The 12,117-nt window shown below is 41.9% G+C and overlaps 1 protein-coding gene and 1 long non-coding RNA gene across 2 annotated transcripts in view; one reads left to right on the top strand and one right to left on the bottom strand.

Moving 5' to 3' along the window:
• Window positions 1-12,117, bottom strand: part of zfpm2a (zinc finger protein, FOG family member 2a) — a 441,796-nt gene that overhangs the window by 387,615 nt on the left and 42,064 nt on the right.
• LOC117513597 lies at window positions 1,066-1,282 on the top strand. Its single transcript, XR_004561644.1, has 2 exons — window positions 1,066-1,109; window positions 1,141-1,282. It is a non-coding gene; the product is annotated as an uncharacterized LOC117513597 (long non-coding RNA).

Here is a 12,117-nt window from a genome sequence, read left to right as displayed (position 1 = left end):
AGTAGAGGGGGTTGTCAATCAGTTTCAGCGGCTTTGGTGTTAATGAAATTAACAACAGGTGCAATAGGTGCAATGAGATGACACCCAAAACAGGAATGGTTTTACAGGTAGAGGCCACTGACATTTTTTTCCCCACCTCATCTTCTCTGCCTGATTTCTCACTAGTTTTGCATTGGTTAGGGTCAGTAACACTACTGGTAGCATGGTGCGGTACCTGGACCCTACAGAGGTTGCACAGGTAGTCCAACTCCTCCAGGATGGCACATCAGTAAGTGCCATTGGCAGAAGCTTTGCTGTGTCTCCAAGCACAATCTCAAGGGCATGGAAGAGAATCCAGGAAACAGGCAGTTACTCTAAGAGAGCTGGACAGGGCCGCAGAAGTTCCTTAACCCATCAGCAGGACCGGTATCTGCTCCTTTGTGCAAGGAGGGACAGGATGAGCTCTGCCAGAGTCCTACAAAATGACCTCCAGCAGACCACTGCTGAACATCTCTGACCAAACACACACAAACACACTTCATAAGGGTGGCCTGAGGGCCCAACGTCCTGTAGTGCCCCTGTGCTCAGTGGCTGGCACTGTCACAGATGAGAGGAGGATAGGGCTTCAGCTATCGATTATTTTAGTAACCGAGTATTCTATTTGGGGGAGGTGATGGTCTAGTGGTTAAGGCGTTGGGCTTGAGACCAGAAGATCCTCGGTTCAAATCCCAGCCTGACTGGAAAATCACTAAGGGCCTTGGGCAAGGTCTTTAATCCCCTATTGCTCCCGGTGTGTAGTGAGTGCCTTGTATGGCAGCACCCTGACATCGGGGTGAATGTGAGGCATTATTTGTAAAGCGCTTTGAGCGTCTAATGCAGATGGAAAAGCGCTATATAAATGCAGTCCATTTACCATTTCTATCGATTATTCTGGCAATTAATCGAGTATTCGGAAAAAAAGTACTTTTGCCTTTTTAAACAACATCAATAGTCCAGGTCTCTCCCTAAGCAATGGCACAGTATCACTGCGCCATCATGCAGATTGCCAAATTTAGTGTATCTGTTTCTGTTTTCCTGAGCAATTTTTTTTTTTTTTTTTCCACGTCTTTACAAGTTTTGGATCTTTCCTGGTGTCAGGAGCTCAGCACCCCCCTGACACAGGACCGTAAGCGCAGGCGGTCAGTGTCATCCTCAGTCAGTCAGGCAGCACGTGAACGTGAGCACAGCCTGTGAAAAACTGGGCTCTGGAATGCAGCTTTTCCACAAAACCCACATTGATAAATCTGCTCTGCACCCTGTCGATGGAAACTTGACTTAAAGTGCATGTAGAGCAGAGCGCAGCCAGCGGCCCAAACTGTGTTTTTTTAAAAATCGACAAAATGCGCAGTAAGTCTATTTCAGATGATCAGCGTGGACCCTCTTTCTCTTAAAAGGCTTTTGGTGCTACATTGATTAGCTCTTACACGGCTTATGCACATGTCCTAGACTTCTTTTTTTTTCTGGGGATGTTAAACAGAGCTTGAAGGCACAGAATTTGCCTTGAACATTTTTTGTAATCAAATTATATGAGTTACTCAACTAATGGAGCAGGTCAACCTCAGCATGTGGCAAATGTGAAAGGGTCGAGAGACGCTGTGGAGAACGTTATGCTTCCTGCAACATCATTCAGCAAGATCGGTTTAGTTGTAGGTCAATGATGGTCTGGGGAGACATATCCTTGGAAGGACACACAGAAATATACAGGCGAGACAACGGCAGCCTGACTGCTGTTATGTATCAGGATGAAAACCTTGGACTCATTGTCAGACCCTATGCTGGTGCAGTGGGTCCTGGGTTCCTCTTGGTGCATGACAGTGTCTGGCCTCATGTGGCGTAAGTATGCAGGCAATTCCTGGAGGATGAAGGAATTGATACCAATGACCGACCACAAGCTCACCTGGTCTAAATCTAATCAAACACCTCTAGGAGATCATGTTTTGGTCCATCCAACACTGTCAGTTTGCACCTCACACTGTCCAGGAGCGAAGTGATGCCATGGTCGAGATCTGGGAGGAGATCAATCAATCAATTTATTTATATAGCGCCAAATCACAAACAGTTGCCCCAAGGCGCTTTATATTGTAAGGCAAGGCCATACAATAATTACAGAAAAACCCCAACGGTCAAAACGACCCCCTGTGAGCAAGCACTTGGCGACAGTGGGAAGGAAAAACTCCCTTTTAACAGGAAGAAACCTCCAGCAGAACCAGGCTCAGGGAGGGGCAGTCTTCTGCTGGGACTGGTTGGGGCTGAGGGAGAGAACCAGGAAAAAGACATGCTGTGGAGGGGAGCAGAGATCAATCACTAATGATTAAATGCAGAGTGGTGCATACAGAGCAAAAAGAGAAAGAAACACTCAGTGCATCATGGGAACCCCCCAGCAGTCTAAGTCTATAGCAGCATAACTAAGGGATGGCTCTGGGTCACCTGATCCAGCCCTAACTATAAGCTTTAGCAAAAAGGAAAGTTTTAAGCCTAATCTTAAAAGTAGAGAGGGTGTCTGTCTCCCTGATCCGAATTGGGAGCTGGTTCCACAGGAGAGGAGCCTGAAAGCTGAAGGCTCTGCCTCCCATTCTACTCTTACAAACCCTAGGAACTACAAGTAAGCCTGCAGTCTGAGAGCGAAGCGCTCTATTGGGGTGATATGGTACTATGAGGTCCCTAAGATGGGACCTGATTATTCAAAACCTTATAAGTAAGAAGAAGAATTTTAAATTCTATTCTAGAATTAACAGGAAGCCAATGAAGAGAGGCCAATATGGGTGAGATATACTCTCTCCTTCTAGTCCCTCTCAGTACTCTAGCTGCAGCATTTTGAATTAACTGAAGGCTTTTCAGGGAACCTTTAGGACAACCTGATAATGAATTACAATAGTCCAGCCTAGAGGAAATAAATGCATGAATTAGTTTTTCAGCATCACTCTGAGACAAGACATTTCTAATTTTAGAGATATTGCGTAAATGCAAAAAAGCAGTCCTACATATTTGTTTAATATGCACACTGAATGACATATCCCCCAGGACACCATCATAATCTCATTAGGAGCATGCCCCACCATAGTCAGGCATACATACAAGCAGGTGAGAGCCACACAAACTAACAAGTTCCATTTGAGCTGCTGCAAATAATTTTGGCAAAATGTACAAGCCACTGAATCATTTTTTCACTTTGATTTTTGGGGTGTCTTTGAATTGAGCACTTCGTAGGTTAACAATTTTCATCTTCATCAACCTACAGAAGTGTTCAGAATAATAGTAGTGCTATGTGACTAAAAAGATTAATCCAGGTTTTGAGTATATTTCTTATTGTTACATGGGAAACAAGGTACCAGTAGATTCAGTAGATTCTCACAAATCCAACAAGACCAAGCATTCGTGATATGCACACTCTTAAAGTAGACCTGCATTGAAATAAATGCAGTCAGATCTTTGGACCAAAAAATGACATATTTACACATAAGATCCTTCTGAATGTAGTAAAGTAAATCTGCTAGCCCAGATCTGTCATTCAACAGAGAAATCTTCATTTAAAAATGACAAATTTACAGCTAAAACTTAGCCCTCCGCAAAACTGTCATCACATCCGGGACGCTGCCGAGATGTCAGAGAGAAGACCCTATCCCAGCATGCATTGCGCGCGCCAACTGTAATTTGTGGATTTACGTCAGTTTGCATCTGCACCTTTTTCTTGTCTTATACGGAAGGATCTACTTTTTTAAAACTTCATATCGTCTTGCGGCACGTTTGGTGAGTACACATTTCTTTTATTTGTGCTTGAAAATTATTTTGGAGGACTTTTTCATACGCCCGTTTGACTGAGTGGTGTCACATTGAAAATCTACTGTCTTTCGCCTCAGGTGTTACCGTCGCGGGGTACGGAGGCGGGACCCGCAAAGAATCCAAGTCATTAAAAAGATATAAACCTCTCTCAGCGGCCACGGAGCTCTGTGGCATCGATTACCGAGACGTGCGGCGCTGCAGAAAGTCTGTCCTTGCAGCAACAGGTGCCACCGGCCGCTCCACATCAAAACAGCGAGCATAGTCTCTGGACTTTTGCCAAGTTGGCTGCACCTCCATTCAGTAGACACGGACGTGGTGCCGGCTGCACAGCAGACACGGGGGCAATCTGAGTGGCCCGCTTCAGCGTTTACCGAGCACACAGACACAGTAAGCGCAGCGGAGGCAGAGAGCGAGGCATCGGGGAAGAACGTCGTCCGCTGTCAATGTCGCCGCTGATCTGAGCATGCAGAGCTGTATCTCACATTCATTGCAGCTTACTTTTGGATGCTGAAACCAAGATGTGTATAACAGTAACATTACTAACAGATAAAATCAATTTCAATGCAGGATCGGACTAAAGGCGGGAGTGCTCCGTCTTCTGCCAGACGTCACTGCAATGACCCAGATGTACAAACAGTTTTCGCTGAGGGCCAAATTTTAGCTGAAAATTTGTCATTTTTAAATGAAGATTTCTCTGCTGAATTACAAATTTGGGCTTGCAGATTTACTTTACTGCATTCATAAGGGTCTTATAAATACATATCAGCTATTTCTTTCTGAGATCTGACCACATTTATTTCAATGCAGGTCTACGTTAAGGCTATGAAATTGGGCTATTAGTAAAAAAAAAAAAAAAAAAAAAAAAAGTAGAAAAGGGGGCATTCACAATAATAGTAGCATCTGCTGTTGATGCTACAAACTCAAAACTATTATGTTCAAACTGCTTTTTTAGCAATCCTGTGAATCACTAAACTAGTGTTTAGTTGTATAACCACAGTTTTTCATGATTTCTTCACATCTGCGAGGCATCAATTTTGCTGGATTGGAACCAAGATTTTGCTGGTTTACTAGTGTGCTTGGGGTCATTGTCTTGTTGAAACACCCATTTCAAGGGCATGTCCTCTTCAGCATAAGGCAACATGACCTCTTCAAGTATTTTGACATATCCAAACTGATCCATGATACCTGGTATGCGATATATAGGCCCAACACCATAGTAGGAGAAACATGCCCATATCATGATGCTTGCACCACCATGCTTCACTGTCTTCACTGTGAACTGTGGCTTGAATTCAGAGTTTGGGGGTCGTCTCACAAACTGTCTGCGGCCCTTGGACCCAAAAACAACAATTTTACTCTCATTAGTCCACTAAATATTCCTCCATTTCTCTTTAGGCCAGTTGATGTGTTCTCTGGCAAATTGTAACCTCTTCTGCACATGTCTATTTAACAGAGGGACTTTGCGGGGGATTCTTGCAAATAAATTACCTTCACACAGGCATCTTCTAACTGTCACAGCACTTACAGGTAACTCCAGACTGTCTTTGATCATCCTGGAGCTGATCAATGGGTGAGCCTTTGCCACTCTGGTTATTCTTCTATCCATTTTGATGGTTGTTTTCCATTTTCTTCCACATGACTCTGGTTTATTGTCCATTTTAAAGCATTGGAGATCATTGTAGATGAACAGCCTATAATTTTTTGCACCTGCGTATAAGTTTTCCCCTCTCCAATCAACTTTTTAATTAAACTACGCTGTTCTTCTGAACAATGTCTTGAACGTCCCATTTTCCTCAGGCTTTCAAAGAGAAAAGCATGTTCAACAGGTGCTGGCTTCATCCTTAAATAGGGGACACCTGATTCACACCTGTTTGTTCCACAAGATTGACGAACTCACTGACTGAATGCCACACTACCATTATTGAGAACACCCCCTTTTCTACTTTTATTTTTACTAATAGCCCAATTTCATAGCCTTAAGAGTGTGCATATCATGAATGCTTGGTCTTGTTGGATTTGTGAGAATCTACTGGTACCTTGTTTCCCATGTAACAATAAGAAATATACTCAAAACCTGGATTCATCTTTTTAGTCACATAGCACTACTATTATTCTGAACACTACTGTATGTGGCATCTTTTCATTGCTAACACATTACCCAGTCCATATCAGGAAGATATCCAACATGCTTTTTTCCCCACAGTTGAGCTCTGTTGTGTTTTCAAAGTATTCCTTTACATTTTTTTAATCAATATATATATCTTTTTTTTAGCAGTGTCACAATAAATGCATTTGTGTTGAACAGTTTAGTACACAGCCGATGGTTCGGTGCACAGATCTGTACCCAGAATACACTGTACAATAGCGATATGATCATGCACATGTGCATGCGTACTTGTGTCCACAAGTCAGACATTTCAGCGAATAGGGCTGCTGCTGTCCACAGACCATGTCCTTCTAGCTGGCTCGCAGTCCCGCAGAGAGCTCTGATCTAAAGCAGTTTGGTTTGTTACACCCAACGACATGAGTGAAACTTAACACCATATTACAGTGCAGGCAAGCAGCATTTTGTTAATAATCACCGGCCTTGAATTACGCACTGCCTCATTTAGGCACCATGTCTGAGCACGGTTTTAAAAAATAAATGCCTGGGCTTTTAATCAAGGAAATACAGTACCCACTTTCATTGAATCGGTGAGTGTCAGTGCTGAACCTTGTTTCGCACCTCTGTTTCTGGGCACGTCCAGACTGAGCTGTCCGGTACATGTGGGGAGGTTTTAATGAAAATGAACTGTGATCGGACAGGATGTTTTGTCCGATGTGATCGAAAGTCTGTTATACAGAATCAGTTATGTACGGTGTTTATTACATAACATGCATACAAAAGCATTGGGACTTTTGCTTTTGTCCGGTGATTGCGAATATCCACTTCGTACGATGACAGTTTAGGCGAGTTTTACTGTATACACACACATACACAGACAGCATGGTGACTTAGTGGTTAGCACAGTTGCCTCACAGCAAGAACGTCATGCGTTCGCTTCCCACCTATGGCCTTTCAGTGTGGAGTTTGTATGTTCTCCCGATGGGAGCATGAGTTCCTCCGGGTGCTCCATCTTCCTCCCACATCCAAAGATATGCAGGTTATGTCAACTGGAAACTTTAAATTATCCCTATGTGTGTGTGCAGATGTGAATATGTTTGTCAGAGGGCCACATATAGACAGACTGGCATCCTGTCCAGGTTGCACCTCACGTCATGCCCTAAGACTGCTGGGATAGGCTCCAGCCCCCCCGCCATGACCCTTAATGAAACAAAATCTATGGCTGTTACAAGCTGGCAGGTGTGAACATGAGTGTGTTCAAAAGCCTCTGAGTTTTTCGATTATCCATAATTCTTTTCTTTGTATCAGCCAGATGTGACACAGATGTGCAGCAACCAGAGAGTAAAAATGAGAAGCTGTTAACCAAAGTTGCTTACTATGAACAAGTATGAAGGAAGGTGTTTAAAAAGTACTTTGATAAATAGTTTTAAATATGATTGACACCCAGTGAATTAGTGTTTCATCTTTTGTTGGATAAATGTATAAATCATTACCAACGTGTAATTAATTGTTCCAAAAGATAAAAATAAATACATAAAAAAATAAAAAATAAATAAATAGCAACATAATAAATATACATTATCAATATAATAAATGAATAAATAAAAATTCATTCATTCATTCTCCATACCCACTTACTTCAGTCAAAGATCACGGGGGGCAGGCTGGGGTGAGAACGAGAGGCACCCTGGACAGGATGCCAATCTGTCGCAGAGCCATATAGGCAGATAAACTCATTCAAATTCTCACGCACACCTACGGTTAGGGCTGCAGCTATCGAATATTTTTGGAATCGAGTATTCTATCGATTATTTTATTGATTAATCGAGTAATCGGATAAAAAAAGTATTTTTGTATTTTTAAACAATATCAGTAGTGGCAGGGCTCTCTCTAAGCAATGGCACAATGTCGCTGTGCCATCATGCAGATTTTTAAGTTTAGGATGTCTCTGTTTTCCCAGGTAATTATTTATTTTTTCACATTATTAAGAGTTTTGGAGCTTTGCCAAACCATAAGCCCAGGTGCTCTGTGAATTCTTCAGTCTGTAGACAGGACATTCTTCTTTTTTCTCTTATTACACATTTCATTTGCACTTTTTATTACTGTGATTTATTCAGTGTTTAGTGTATATTTCTACATGCCGTACAGAGAAGCTCAAACCAAAGTCAAATTCCTTGTTTTCTGTGGATACACGGTGAATAACAAAGCCTTTGAAAAAACGGCTGTGGAGTGCAACATTTCCACAACAGCTACAATGATAAATTAACTCTAGAGCCTGCTGATAAAAACTCTTATCAAATCTGAATAGGCATTTTTTTTGAATAGTTAAACGATTAATTTAAAGTGCGCTTACTTTTGCTACATCTGTGGAGGTGGAGAGCAGCCAGTGGAGCAAACCACATTTAAAAAAAAAATATATAAATATATATATATATATATATATATAAACAAACAGACTGCTTCACTTTAAATGAATAATAAGTCCGTTTCAGACGATCAGCACAGACCCTTTCTCTTAAAAGGCTTTATTTTACTTAGCATGTGGCTTTGTAAACTTGTAGCATCACCTGCTACACTGATTAGCGCTTACATTAGTTATGGGCATGCTCTACGGTCTTCTTCTCATTTTTTGTGGGAGCATTACAGTGCCACCTACAGGCCTGGCATATGTACTACAGCTTTAAACGAAGCTTTGAGGCAAAGAATTTGCCTCGAACATTTTTTGTAATCGAATTACTCGATTAATCGTTTCAGCCCTACCTACGGTCAATTTAAAGTTTCCAAATCATGTAACCTGGGGAAAAACAATGATAATACTTATTATAAATATAATAGTCATAAATGAACAATAAATAAACTAAAGAAATTAAAATCCTTTCAGAAATTTGTAGGGATGGGTATTGATAAGATTTTATCGATATCGATGCCATTATCGATCCGATTCCTTATCGATTCCCTTATCGATACCTCTCGTGAATTTTCTGTGTACTAAAAGTAGGCTTTACAGATTTTCTATGTCAACAACATTTTAGTGACTCTTAAAGTAAATAAATATGAAATTGGTCACTGGATCCTTAAACTCTGGACATAATAAACTCTACATGGTGGATCCTTGATCTCTGGACATAAACAGAAATAAAATCTGTTGTTATTGTCAAAAGCATTTCCTTTCAGACATTACTGGCATGAATGTCTTTCCATACATCTGAGCTGAGCTCTTGCAGCTGGCTGTGCTGCACATCAGGATGTAATTCATAAAGAATGCAGGACGTCTCATTTTGGGAGAAAAAAAAAAAAAACATTTTAGTCAATTGTAGTTTGTCTGTATTACAGCATTTGGAAAGAGGTGTCATGTTATTCAAAGCACCAATTCATTTTGAAGTTATCAATTCCGACCAAACTTTGTCTCGGCAGAGAGCCGCGCAGCGTTTGGAGCTGTGCCAATGGAACAGTGGACGATTCTCCTTTTTTGTATGCAACAAGACAAGAGTCCCAGTTAGTGACTTTAATCCACACAAAAGTGACTCACGATTAACATATTTTAATGGCTCTGAGAGGGGTTAAGAAGTGGACTTGCCACTTCTGAAGAGCAGCGAATCAAAGAACCAACAAGCCAGGGATCGAAGCATTGCTTCATTGGTCCACGCTTCAAAGTGGAGTTGCGCTGCAGAAACGGTTAATTACAGACCCGCTGCAGGGTCTGTAATCAACGTAGAGAAATGATCATTTTCCCGACAAACACCCTTAAAAACAACAGCTGCTCTGAAGGGCTGATAAGGGAATCATTAAAAAAAGACTATTGATATCGGTGGATCGAATCATTTCTTAACGATACCCGAAAAGAACTGGTTCTCGATACCCAACCCTAGAAATTTGTGATCTGTCCTGCATGGCAGAAAAAAAAAAAAAAAAAAAAAACGCTCATCACGTTTACCGTCCACACGAGGAAGATGGTCAGGTTGTATTATGGTTTTGTAAATTATAACACTCAATGAGGATCTAAGACTGATCTGATCCTGGTGGCTTAGTGAGATCACACCCCAGAAGGTTTTCGCTGAAGATATTCTGCCCCTTCCATATGGCTCAGCCTGGCTTCCTTCATGCTCACCCCCCCCCCCCCCCCCCATGGCTGCCCATTACGGCAAACCTCACATGGTCCTCATCATCAATCCACAAGCAAACCAAACACCCAATTTCAGCTGGACCTGAGCAAAGTGAACAGATAGAGGCTCCACACTGGTCACACTTTCAAACGCAAGAGAGACACAGTGGCCGGGAATTGCTGAAAAGCAAATCTTTTCCAGTTCTGCTGACTTCAAAAAGCAGTCAGATGGCAGCGACTACCTCGATGGAAAAGACGCTGCATTCCCGACGACACGAGAGAAAAAGCCTAAAGAACTCTCGATGATTCCTTTCATGTTTGTCTTTACAGGAAACATTCATTTCTCTTCTTCTATGCAAAGGAAAAGTAAACACGGCACACTGTGCAGCCGCCTCACCAACAGCTCTGAGCAGAGCGGCTAGTTATTTCTTTCTAGTGTTTTAGAATTGGGTGTGCTCGCTCGACTGCAGAGTACTCTGTATTTTTAACTCCAAGGCAACCTTAAATAAGAATTTGCATTTAATTCATGATGTGTAGTTCATGAAAAAAGTTGCTTTTTAAAACTAAACTGTTGCTCAAACGGGGCAGCGGACACTTGCACAGGTCACTGATTCACAAGCACAAACAGAAATGTGAGAGAAAGTTAACTCGGTTAAGTTCTGTTTGAGTGTGGCAGTCCTACTGGACTATCAGTGCTCTGGGGTCATGGGCCTGGCCAGTCAAGATAAAAGAGACCCTGATGAAATGAACCATGTGGGAACAGAAGACACTGCTGTGGACTGAGAGGAGAAACTCTAACACTGGCGTATTGACCGTGTGTCTGAACTCCAACACGCCGTGCAGACAGAAGGAGGCAAACACAGCTTTAGCTTGGAGATCTTCTAGGTTTCAGCATTTACAAGTATTGCTCCACTCAGTGTTTATCATGTTATAACATTATTACACTTTGATGTCATCTACAGACTCACTCAGAAGCAGAGCCAGAGAACTCTTGGAGATCTTTGGCACAAATGTTGATGTTGAATCACAAAAGCTCTCAGTGCAGGTGGTTATCATTTGACCTATTATGCCACATACTCCAGTTTTATGCCATGGAAAAGAAAGCCTTCCTAAAACATAATATGATCAGTCAAGAGCATGAACTAGGATGTGCAATGCCACATTCCTCTGCATCATATCATTTTCCACTCTCATGTGGTTTGAACTGGATGTATAGCAAAAATGTAGATGAGTAGGTGATTAAGTTTGCCCATCCCAACCAGACTATGTAACCAATAGCTTAAAAACAATAAATTACATTTATTACATTTATATAGCACCAAGTCACAACAAAGGTGCCTCAAGAAGGCGCTTCACACAAGTAAGGTCTAACCTTACCAACCCCTGAAGCAAACACACAGGCAACAGTTACAGTGAGGAAAATAAGTATTTGAACACCCTGTGATTTTGCAAGTTCTCCCACTTAGAAATCATGGAGGGGTCTGAAATTTTCATCTTAGGTGCACGTCCACTGTGAGAGACATAATCTAAAAAAAATTCTAGAAATCACAATGTATGATTTTTTAAATAATTTATTTTATGTTACTGCTGCAAATAAGTATTTGAACACCTGTGAAAATCAATGTTAATATTTGGTACAGTAGCCTTTGTTTGCAATTACAGAGGTCAAACGTTTCCTGTAGTTCTTGACCAAGTTTTCACACACTGCAGCAGGGATTTTGGTCCACTCCTCAATACAGATCTTCTTTAAATCTTTCAGGTTTGGGGTTTCAGCTCCCTCCAAAGATTTTCTATTGAGTTCAGGTCTGGAGACTGGCCAGGCCACTCCAGGACCTTGAAATGCTTCTTACAGAGCCCCTCCTTAGTTGCCCTGGCTGTGTGTTTGGGGTCATTGTCATGCTGGAAGACCCAGCCATGACCCATCTTCAATGCTCTTACTGAGGGAAGGAGGTTGTTTGCCAAAATCTCGCAATACATGACCCCATCCATCCTCCCTTCAATATGGTGCAGTCGTCCTGTCCCATTTGCAGAAGCGCACCCCCAGAGTATGATGTTTCCACCCCCATGCTTCACGGTTGGGATGGTTTTCTTGGGGTTGTTCTCATCCTCTAAA

The sequence above is a fragment of the Thalassophryne amazonica genome, chromosome 7 (genome assembly GCF_902500255.1).
Source record: "Thalassophryne amazonica chromosome 7, fThaAma1.1, whole genome shotgun sequence".
In the NCBI taxonomy this organism is placed as follows: domain Eukaryota; kingdom Metazoa; phylum Chordata; class Actinopteri; order Batrachoidiformes; family Batrachoididae; genus Thalassophryne; species Thalassophryne amazonica.
The sequence above is the reverse complement of the archived record's forward strand: the minus strand, read 5'-3'. Positions and strand labels throughout refer to the sequence as shown.